This window comes from Pempheris klunzingeri, chromosome 15 (assembly GCF_042242105.1).
Source record: "Pempheris klunzingeri isolate RE-2024b chromosome 15, fPemKlu1.hap1, whole genome shotgun sequence".
NCBI lineage: Eukaryota > Metazoa > Chordata > Actinopteri > Acropomatiformes > Pempheridae > Pempheris > Pempheris klunzingeri.
The window spans coordinates 14,943,776-14,956,496 of record NC_092026.1 but is presented as its reverse complement, the minus strand read 5'-3'; the positions used below and the strand labels follow the sequence as shown (position 1 = coordinate 14,956,496).

General features: G+C 39.8%; 1 protein-coding gene across 1 annotated transcript in view; it reads right to left on the bottom strand.

The window, feature by feature from the left end:
* Positions 1–12,721, bottom strand: part of astn1 (astrotactin 1) — a 332,257-nt gene that overhangs the window by 114,856 nt on the left and 204,680 nt on the right. The window lies entirely within an intron of this gene.

Genomic DNA, 12,721 nt, shown 5'->3' with positions numbered 1-12,721 from the left:
ATTGCCTCTTGCTACCAAAGCCTGAGAAGATGCACCACTTTTAAAGGTTTTCACTCGTGTTTATTAGACGTCCTGTCAGCACTCCGTGGGCATGGACAGACTGTGCTTAATTAACGCTCTCATAACAACTTACAACTTTATCATTTTTATTGGTGCATTGATGTCAGTGACAACACATAACTGCCCACTTATCTCCACCCAAGTTGAACCTGAGTACAGCTATTATAAACCAGAATAACTGCGTGCAGTGCCTTTAATTTGGCATTTGTGTCCTGTGCTATCTCTTGGTTCTCATCAATGCTACTTTCATATGAGGTTGTGAGTCCACGATCAATGTAGACCAAATCTATTCAGCACGCTCTAATACATTGCAATATATTAGTTCACAAAGGTTCACACAGTATTAAATTATGACAGAGTTATAGTAAAATATAATATATCATCACATTATTTCTACTCCACTGGTAGTCAAGTCATACTTGCATCAAATGTGTCAAAAAAAAGTTCACTGCTCCACCCCCAAGCGAAGAACCAAAACAGCTCAGGTCCAAACACAAAAGCTTTCCCTGCATATCTGCTGTCTAACCTGTCATGACCAACAAAAAGAGAGGGGAAAGATCGGAACAGGCACAAGTAAGATGATAGAAAAAATGCAGGAGTGTGAATAATGCAAGAGTTAGAACATTTAACAGAGAATTCCCTGCAGGCAGGACTTAAAGAGGGAGAGAAGAAAGATTAGAAAAATGAAAAAAGAAGAAAAAGAAATAACAGAGAAGAAAGTAAACAGGTCAAAATGTTCCTTTTCTGGCAAGAGCAAAACCAAGAATAATAAGAGAGAGAGAGAGAGAGAGAGAGAGGAAGTGCTGAACGATGGGAGAGTGATGGTGAAGCCAGGCCGACTGCCCCCCCACCACCACCACCTCCACCACCACCACTCCTCCGTCTCCTCCTCTACGTGTTGCCGCCAAGGAGAATAAAATGTTTAAATTTCATCTGTGGGACGACCTTGACTGGCTGAGAGCGGAATTAAATGTCTGTGGAGGAGAGCGCATGTTGGAGTGGCTCGACTCAAACAGATCATGCAGGACATGATTAGAAAATACTGAACAACACAAGGAGGGCTACAGCACATAATGAATCACAACTGGCACGCCGCCTGTACTTCAGTGAGTAGTGCATTTCACATACAAGACGTGAAGGTGAAGACAGGTTGGGTTTTGTCTCACTGGGACGTTTCCTTGAGTTTAAGAGAAGCCGTGTGTCTTCTCCTGTACTAAAAAATGCCAAATCACTCAGACATGTATATATGTATGTGTGTGTATATGTACTGTGTATGTACATATACACACACACACACACACACGCACACACAGACGTACATGTGTGTATATCACAGTCATGGCCACACCTTCAGTTTTTCCTTGCTTTCTTCCTCTCCCTTGCATCTCCTATGCATCCCTGTTTGTTTCTGTGTTTCTGAGTGTGTGAACTTGGCACAGCGCTCTGTTGATTCAGCCCACACATAAAACCTGTACCCAGAAGACCGTGGAATAAGAGATAGTAGATAGGACTGAAGCCCTGGATATCGTACGGTGGTTTGTGTCAGTCTGATTTTGCACATTAGAGGCCATATGCTATGGACGTGATGTGTTTTTAGTGTATGTAAAAATGCTTTCCCTCTAAGCTGATATCTAATTTTAATAGTCTTGGAAATTCGCCTGGTATTTTGACATACTGGCCTGGGTTTTGTTATTATTTCTGTCAGTGCATTAAAGAACGATGCCTTTGCAAGCTGACAGCCAGTTTTGAAGCCTTGATGGGTTTTTTTTTTTTTAAATCTGTAGTTCACAGGAAAGAATCTGTTAAAAAAAAAAAAAAGATGGCATTAAACAATAGTATTTGTATTCAAATTACTTCATTTGTGTTGATTCTACATTCATTCTGTGACTATACTTTTAAATATTCATTATTACAAGCTTCAATCTTGAAAAAAAGAAAATGTAATTAATCTCAAATAATCGATTGGAACAAAGATTCATATTCCCCAGATTTAGGGGAACTACAGCAACACTGTTTCTGCCTTTAGCTTAAAAAGACAAAAGTCTCAATTCACCAAGCTTCAAGACAAACCCGTCTTTTGGAAATTACACTTTTATACTACTCATTTGTTTTGCTGGTTACACTGGAGGCTGCAGTTTACATCCTGAGTCCGGTGTGTGCTTGGACTCAGGCAGCAAAAGGATATCAGGTACGGTCAGCAAAGGATCACAGCTTTGGTAAATATTAATAAAGCAAACACACTTTTGTCTCATGCTTCAATATTTAACTGACAGGACATTATTTCCCCATAAGCCATGCTTGTGTGTTCCTTCACATAACCACGTTTAACCTGGCTTTAGAGGCTGTAAGCTATTCTGTTGTAAATGTGGATTTAGCAGGAAAACTAATGAAATAAGTTGTTGAATCAACATTTTGCAACATAGCAGATAGCTTCATCAACATTGTTCCTTCATTATGCTGATAAAAAGAAAACTAGTCAGGGTGGCATTACACTGCTGACAAAACACGTTCTCTCATGCAAATAGAAATGCGTTATGTAAACTTAATTTCTAGGAGGCAGGGATGTCAAGAAGTCCTTATCAGGAAAATGTAAGCATAATTCATTTTAAGCATTTGAATATTTGAGCTGTTGTTTTCCTGGCGAGGATGTAGTGGTGGTTTAAATTCGCTGACGCAAACGTTCACTATGTCCACAAATATCAGGACAGATACATGTTTATGTGCCCGAATTTTTAATGATTTATTTACAAATGAAAAGAAAGCCAATCTCTTTATTAATCTCCATTGTACTGAAAACATAGCTGGGAATTTAGTGTACCATTACATTTATTTGTGTACTGTGCATATATATATATATACACACACACACACAAGATATATATATATACATATATATATATTTTGCAAAACTTTATAGGGCTGTAGAAAAAATAAATACATTTTTTGGCTTTAAAATACTGCTTTCATAGCAGCAAGCGTCTCCCTATCACCCCTATCCCTTCCCTAAAAACTTAAAACGCCCCAAGTTATCAAACACTAAGCTGACTCAGACAGACTGTTCATTCCCTATGATATTTTTTAGGCTTCCACTTTTGGTGAAACAAACCTGTCTAAAATGGGTGTTTTGCTGAGCAAGGAAAATGACTTGCAGCTGTCTGGTAGATAGCAGATTTAAGGCAGCCTGCCCTTCTTTTCTGTGTCTGTGTGTGTGTGAGTGTGTGTGCACGTCTCCGTGTGAGCGCACGAGCATATGGGATAACTATCCGTGCTTGTTTATGGAACTGTACTGAATGTCCCTGTGAGCACCACATCTGTGCTCTGTGCAGCTCACAATCTGACTGAAACATTTCATGAGGATCTGACTCAGGACATTGAATTACGTACCTCCAGTCTACAGTAAAACAATCTCACACCAGACATTTCATTGTATTTGTCTAAAAATATTAATACAGACAAAAATGGACTCTCTAAAGATTATGTGATGTGCACATTCAGTCTCATCGTCACTTAAGAGAGGTCATTGCTTTTGCAACATAACATCTGAAGTGTGCACTCAGACCTGGGGAGGGAGACTCAGTTACCTCGGAGCAGATACACTGCCTGTCCAAAAAAAAAAAGTCACCACCTGGATTTAACTAAGCAAATAGGTAAGAGCCTCCCATTGGATAATTACTGCAGTGATGAATATGTTTCAGCTGGCAACAACTTATTTAACCCTGGCTGATGCGGTGAGTAGCTTCTCATTTCTTAAACAACCCTGTTGGAAGACATATCCTGTGGTCGTGGAAAGGGTGTTAATCTGTTTCAGAAGGGTCAAATTATGGGCCTGCATCAAGCTAAGAAAACAACTAAGGAGGTTGCTGAAACTACTAAAATCGGGTTAAGAACCGTCCAACGCATTAATAAAACCTGGAGGGATAGTGGTGAACCATCATTTTCGAGGAAGAAATGTGGTCGGAAGAAACTCTTGGATGATCGTGATGGGAGATCACTTAAACGTTTGGTGAAATCATATCGTAGGAAATCAACAGTAGAACTCATGGCTATATTTAATAGTGAAAGTAAGAGCATTTCCACACGCACAGTGCGAAGGGAACTCAAGGGATTGAGAGAAGAAGAAGAAAACCACTGATCAGTGAGACTAATCGGAAAAAAAGGCTTCAATTTGCTAGGGAGCATAAAGATTGGACTCTGGAGCAATGGAGGAAGGTCATGTGGTCTGATGAGTCCAGATTTACCCTGTTTCCAGAGTGATGGGCACATCAGGGTAAGAAGAGAGGCGGATGAAGTGATGCTCCCATCATGCCTAGTGCCTACCGTACAAGCCACTCTCCCATCATCAATACAAGATCTTGGCGGAATATTAATGCAACTCTGGGTGGAAATAAATGTTGTGACATTGCAGAAGCTTATTGAAACAATGCCACGGCGAATACGTGCCATACTCAAAGCTAAAGATGGTCCAACAAAATATTTATTATATATATTTTTTTTTTTTGGACGGGCAGTGTACAATTGATGATGAGGTTATTTTTCTAATTTGTTTTGCTCTATACTGTATACACTCCCCTCCAAAAGTATTGGAACAGTGAGACCAATGTTTGTGCAATGACTGTGATTGATTTTCCATCTTCTGTCAGCTTCACAATTGCTTGTTTTTCACCCATGGACAGCTCTCTGGTTTTCTTGTTGGTTACGCCTCTAACTATAAATGCAGTCTGCACAGGCAAAACCCAAATCTGAAACTGAACGTAGACATTCAGCACTATTTATTGTTTGAATAATAATAATAATAAGGACACATCAGGGCAACAAAACACACCTGTCAGTCACATGTTCCAATACTTTTGCTCACATGAAAAATGGGTGGGTTCAAACAAAAGGTGCTAAGTTGTGTATCAGATCCAGAAGTAAATACCTGGAAATAAAAGCTGAAATGTTGATCTCTTGTCTCATATTCATGTTTTGATGTCAAACCCAAATGTTTTCAGTCTACAGCAAAAATAAAGGAACTGGCCTTACTGTTCCAATACTTTTGGAGGAGAGTGTATACCCTCCTCATGCCTCGCCACATATATGCAAGTTAGCATTATCATGACATTACCGACAAACACAGTGTGTGCGTTACAAATGTAGATGAAGCTTTGGAACATAGTAGAGCAAGCAAACACACGTGGTGCTGTGTTTTTGAATGCATTGCTTGGGTAACACATCAAGTCCATCTTGCACACAAGCCTTGCCGTATAAAAGTCTCAGTAAGGGTAGTTCATAAAGGATCGTGATTGAGGAATGAGTCATTAATGGCAATCAGTGTACTGGCAAACTAAAGAAACTTCTCCACAGTGGGAAAAAAGGCAGATGTAATCACATCTGCATCTAATAATTATGAGATACAGATTGCATAGTTAATAAAAAAAGCCCAGCATGGTCAGCAGTGATCACCATTATTTCCTGCTTCATTTGAGGCTTTGGAAAATGATGTCACTGACTCATCTTAGGCTACATGAACGTGATCTGTGTGTCATCATCGCTCGGTCCCACAAACACAGAAACTGTCTCTTTTGAACTGCTCACTGCACGTTCATGTCTCAGCACCAAGCCGTTAGTATTCGGTTACAACTCTTCACTGTGTCTGAAATCAGTCACCCTTCATGACATATACTCTAGTTTACTCTACAGTCGGAGGTAAAGTGACATTTTGACCACTTCATCATGACTAACAGGTGTAGCACTGACCAGCGTTGCACCAAAACGACACGTGGCACGCTGCACCGTGGGATTGCTGGCAGAAAGTAGTGCACATGCCACGGGCTCCACTTTTTTTGTTCCATTGTGGGAGTTTTTGAGGACACTACATAGCGCATTAGTTTCACAGTTAGATAAAATGGCGTACGGTGCACTATGTAGTAGTTTGGGATTTCAGATAGTGATTTCAGACACAGCATCTGCGTGCCCTTCCAGACCTGACTGCTACATCAGCACATCCTATAAGGATAGACTGGTTCGAAATCTCATTATTACAAGATACAGATCTTATAATTAGGATTAGGATCTAGGTAATTATTAGGTAAGGCAATTATGAGATACTGTTATATGTGCGATATGGAAGTCATAATTATGAGATAAAGTGGCCCTGTGTTTTTTTCCTCAGTGAATGCAGAGAGCTTCTGTAGCAAACCTCCAACACAAAGCGTTCATACTAATGCATCTGAAAAGCTTTTACTACACACTTATTTTGTAAGGGTGCACAAGTTGGTGTTTTATTGTATGTACTATATTGTAAGTATTGTAAGTTGTAAGTATTATATTGTTTTTTTTTTTCTTAATGTAAATTCCTCATCTGAAAAGTAATTAAAAACTACAACTGTTAGATCAATGTAGTAAAGTCAAAAGTAGAATATCTTCCTCTGAAATGCAGTATACAGTAGCTCACATACCTAAATATGCTAAGCCCAGCAGTTGAGTCTATGCTATTGTTATAGGAGACTATATTAGTTCATGTTGTTTCAATATAATCGGCTCATTGTTTAATACTGAAATCATGTCATCGTGATCAGATTTCAGCTGTTCAAATGAGACCAAAAAAACAGCTTAATAAATAAACCCACAAGCTGACATGGAGCGCACTTTGTGCTCCCAAGTCTCTTAACGTGAGCCTGCATTATGTAAAGAAGCACCAGTGTGTCATCCCTTAAAGTACCTGCAATTTGATAAGTGACTCCTCGGTGCCAGTAGCATGTTTCTTTGTCTGTCTTTATTTTCAGATAATCCTGTGGTAATGTGATTTCTGTAATCCTGCTGCATGTAAACTGATACACTCTTGGCTCTGTATGCGCTGGTGAGTTGAGTTCTTGAGAGTGAATGTGCTGACGAGGCTCAATATCAACCCGTTCTGTGGCAGAGCAGCTGGACAATCTGTTTCTCATCTCCAACCTCAACTTTAGCTGCTGGAGCAGTTCCACTTTGTTAGACTTGACGAGTTGGATTAGAGTCTTTTCAATCCTTCTGCTACAGAATCGCCAGGACACACACACACACACACACACACAGGCGCTCATGATTACAAATTGTAGCATAAGCACAAACACGCACTCGTGCGCTTGGTACGGGCGAGCGCAAACAAATGCACAAACGGATTCACACGTGGAGGCACACTTTCAAGAAAAAAAGGTTTTTCAAGTTAGGAGACATCTGCTCCACGTCTGTCTGTAATTGTCGAGTAACTGAACAAGCAGAAGACATTTATCACCCTGCCTCCTCCTCGGAGAGGCAGATGACATCTCCTCCAACACCTCCACCCACACCTCCTCACATCGTCTCTGCTGCCTCCATACCACAGCTGCTCCACTGCTCACCCCCTCCCCGCAGCATCTCCACCGCTCCTCCTCCTCCCTGTCATACCCATTCTTTATTCTTTTTAATCTGCTCCTCTCACCTCCTCTGCTGTCATCTCTTCTCTTTTTCTTATTCCCATCTTATTGTCTCGCCAAACTCCTACTCTTCATTTTTTTGGCAAGTCTGCATTTTCTCCACGCAGCTCTCCTTCCATCGTTTGTCTAATGATTCAGGCTTTTCTGCACCTCTTTCACCTTCTCTGCCCTCCCCACTCCGCTGGATTCATGATTTACTGTCACTCCTTGACCTCACCTGTCTCTCACAACTACAGTAAGGTTTGGAGGTAGAGAAAAGGAGGTCAGGGAAAAAAAAAAGACATCGAGCTGAGGCTCGTAAATGTTTCCACAGACTTCTCTAAAAGACCACACTTCAACTATTTTGCTCAAGGATGACTTGGCTTTGTTGATGAAATACTGCACTGTATAAATATCTATCCTGTAGGAGAGTAAACAATAAAACAAGAAAATAAGAGGATAATTGTTAGACATTCCATAAAAATCCTTAATTTACTTATTACTTATTGATGAAATGCTTACATGCTTTGGGGGGGCTTTTTTCTTTGTCACAGTGGCTATCTCGTCCTCCTGGGAGGATTGCTCATTGCTTAAATACCCACTTTTTCTGCTTTTTTATGTCTAATCTCATGTGGCCAGACCCTCTTCTTGTTACAGAAAGCTGACAGAGGTTGGGAGAAAATCTCATCAGTTAAAAAGAAGAAAGAAAAAAAAACATCTTCACAATCCTGATGCAGCAATTTGAATGTTTGTGATTTAGAAAATGCTTGGGTCCATCTAAAAAAACTCATTCTCAGTCGTTCTGCCATTTTCAAACAAAACCATTTATCCAACTAATTTCTGGAGACCTTTGTGGCAGCTGCCACCGTAAAATGTTGTTCCAATGTGGTTACAAATAACTGCTTTTAATCATATCATATCAATAATTTCTTCATATTTTACATAAACCTAATGATCAGCTGTTAGAGACTCTAACATAAGTGGGACACTTTCACACGGAACAGATGTCCTAAAAGTGTCAGTTGCTTAAGACGAAAGTATCTGCTAAATGAATGCATTGATTGTAATGTAGTGTAATGCCTCTATTAAGAAATATATCACATTTATCAGTGCAGAGAGACAAACAACTACACTGACATTGATGGATTTCATATTAAAGCAGGTTATAAAAACACAGTTTGCCAAGCAGGACAAAATCGGCAGCAACACAGCAGACGAGCTCTTTACAGTATAAACCATGGATATCATAACATCCAGCGACCATTAAAGTATGACAAGATATTGCCATCATTTGTTTATATGGTTCTGCAAAGGCACCACTGTTAAGACTCGTGTGCAAAGGCAGCACACTGAATCCAAGTCTAATAGGTTTTAATAGCATTCCTGCTACATTGAGTTATTATTTAGTTATGTATTATTCATCAATGATGGTCTGATGAGGACTCTATTAAAATATCACTCCAGATGTTGTTTCTGTAGATGAGATATCTGGTTACTGTATTAAGTCATAATAGAAATATCATGAGTCTGTATTAAGTGGTAATTACAGTGGTGCTGGAATTATAATTCCCTGACATATATTTGCTATGGCTCAGTATTGTGGCAGTGATAAAAAAAAAAAGTAATACAAAATGATTTATTTAGTTGGAGTGTAAGAATACTGCGCTCTTTCTAACCCTTTACACAATGACTCAGTTCCTCGGCTGAAGCTGTGTTGAGGGTGAATGTTGAGGAAGGTGTAATTACTCCTCCATGTTGGATCAGATGCTCTGTGTGTTATTACTTGAGACTTAGTCACAATTCTTCTTCTAATATTTAACTGCTTTTCTACTGTACTGGAAGTTGCTCTTCTTTTGGGGATGGTAACGTGTTTACAGGAAACCATGTTGGATAAAAATATCTACAAAAACATTCTAACTGGTCTTCGCAAATTTTCCATGTGACAGTTCATGAAGTGAACAGGAGACGAGGGAAGCTAAATAAGGCTAATCATATTCACACTCACTCTGTATTCTCTGAAGGCACTTTGAGATGCCTTGGTACTATCCCCATTTTAAGAGCGTTTTTGAGCAGCCCACGCAGTATTCGATGACAGCGAGATTCTTCTCGCAAGTAAAGGAACACAATCTTGAGATATCTGTATTTTAAAAGTTCTTGAAGTTCGACAGCAGCTCTTGAAGCACATCTTGCAAGTAAACAATGGAGAATATGTCATTAAAAACTACAGAGAAAATACCAACATAAAGTTGCTTAGTAATTTGTTCAGTACAGTTTCAGCGCTCTTTAGCAGGTCCGTGGAATACCACTCTTGCGATCAGGTGACTGAAGGCCACAGAGTATGATTCACATCATCTTCATACTCAAACCATTCAATGACTCCTCATAGTTTGTCGCTAACTGTGCCTGCCTTTGACGCTGGGCAGGTGTCAAGGTGCCAGCTGCTGGAAACGACAATGATGACAGCAGTGAGAGTGAATTAAAACAGTAAAGTTGCGAAATGAAAAACCGAGACAATGAGCGAAAAGACAGTGAAATACTCTACAGAGCTACAGGAAACTGTTTGGTGAATTCATCACATGGGACACTTCTTGCATTACAAAGAGACTTTTGACTCACCGTCAATATAAGGATATTGATTAGTGCAGCATTCAATACTTCAGTTCAGCCAGAATTATATGAGGCTGGAGGAAGTGGAGCACCGCATGGGTGAATTTCACAGGTAGTCAGTAGAGATGGGATTATATGAAAACCATTAGTCCGTATAGCCCTATAACCAGCAGCAATTATTGCATTAACTGGATTTCCACGTGATAACTTAAAGCTGCTTCTAACAGCTTTTAAATGTCTTTATGTTTTCCAATCAAAGGCATGTGCCCGCCGCAATAAACTGTTGCAACATGAACGGAGCAGCAGTGGCTTTCTGGCTGTTCGTGTCTGATCCCTGGCGTGGTAATTGAGGTCATGTGTCCAACAATAGGAAACTCATATCACAACCTAGTGCAGAGAAGAAAGCGTTATTAATCACCCAGACAAGGCATCATGGCCAAACACACACGTGTGGGCACACGCTGACTGACCACAGTTAATGAGCTACAGCCCCGTCTCCACAAACATGACTGATGCAGCAGTGGTAGCCAGGTCATTGTGTGTGTGTGTGTGTGTGTGTGTGTGTTTCTGTGTGTTGTTTTTAAGTTCCTGGGTCATTAGGAAACAACTGGGGTAAGTCTTCAATTAACTTTACAGACCGTGGTGTGCTATGTGCTTCTTTCACCTGCTGAGGTCTGATCAGCTGAGATATAATTCACAGTCAATGCGCAATTGCTACAAAATATCAGTTACTGTGACACTCTTTATTGATTTTGTATTAAAGTGAAAACCCCACACTGGAGGAGCGGTTGTTTTAGGCAATTCTGTATTTATGAGAATTCAAGAAAGCTTTTTCCCTGTTTTTCTTCCAAACAGCCCACACAATATTTGATTATGTGAATGAGATTTTCCTCATAAATAGGAAATCATATCAACCAGATATCTGCAATTCAAACAGATAAAGAGCTTTGAGCTGTTACAGTGACAGAAATGAAAGCAACAAATTTCTGGAGAAAAACATACAGTAACTATCCTTTTTGTCTAAATCTGTTTCCGTTTGATATACAATTATCAACTTTATTCATAAATAAGCCTTAAAACTGCTGCGCCTCAGGCAGCTAAGAAGCAGGAAATGATCAGCCTGGCTTCTCACTGAATATGGAGGGAGGCTGCAGTCAGGCACATCTTGTATTTGGAGCAAAGGGCAAGGACATGGATCATCAAACTCTCCTGTGAGCTCATTACTCCCTCCAAAAGGCCAGGACGTTTCCAAGAAGCCAGGAAGAGATTAAGAAAGATGACTCTGATTTCAAGTTTTTGCCAATAGAATCTATTTCTTTTCCTCGAAACGGATGGTCCTGGGCCAGGAAGAAACAGTTACCCACTTAGATTGAATTATTTCAGATCTTCACAGCCCAACGTAATCACTACGCTCTCTGTCTGACAGGAAAAAAGATTCTGGATAGATTACGCACCAGTTCAGACAATCAGATTTTCAATCCAACAAGGACCAAATCCGATGTTTTTATTGTTGCTTCAACACGGGGAATGATAACAACAGGGCAGAGGAAAATATTACTGTAACACCTATTGCCTTGTCACTGAGCTGCTTAAATCACTGAACCACTTAAATCAAAACAAATATTCATTATTTATTCTGTATTTTAAGAATATGTTCCCAATAATACTAACTGTGCCATTTGTAATTTATGATATCAACATTTCATTCACTGTATTAATTTGTTTTTGTGTTTTTGTAAACAATTTATTTTTCTCAAAGATATAGCTACAACAGAAAACTGATCTACTGTAAAGTTAGAAAATTCGTAACATCAACTGTGATTTTAGCAAATTTCATTCTCCTGTATTGTTTCTAATATGCAGAAGTTCATTTATTACACACTGTCACACCATATTACAGATGTACAAAATACGGTTTAAGTCTCACACACACACACACACACACACACACACACACACACACACACACACACACACACACTTGTATAAGTAAACGTATAGATATGTGTATTTAACATAAGTCTATCTAAAATCTAATCTAAACGTCAGTGGCCTTGATATAACAGGAGTTGGGGAGGGGAAAGTCACAGTTTACAAAGAAAAAGAAGCTGAAAGGGAGGAGCATGGAATTCTTTGATTGTGTTGAGTCGTTTAGCAGCGTGGTGGGTCACAGGCAGCTGAAAATGAAAAGTAATGCACTTTTCATGGGGGTGGGAAAACTCAGTCACCTAATGCCATCTGTCAGAGCAGAGGTAACTGCGAGTGAACAGTGCAGCACAGCAGGGGTGTCCTTGGACAAAGTAAGGGAAAGGAAGAAAAGTGGCCGAGGCAAACAAAGGGAAACGACTGTGGACAGTTTGCACCCACTGAGGTGAAACGGCGGGGAGAGACGGGCTATTACTTCTCTCTGCTGCGACTTACTTAGAAAACAAGCACAGGTGACAGAAAGACGGATGGCTGACATATGCTGGCATTTTGAACAATAAAACATAGAGCACAGACATTGCTTCTTTGATTGTTCATTTAAGTACAAGTGCTTCAAGTGATTCTGCAGAGTGCTTGTGTACTTTACTGTAATTGTTTGAGACACAAAAAGACACACTGCGTGTAGACAACCAACAGATGCAACATGTTCACACAACTTG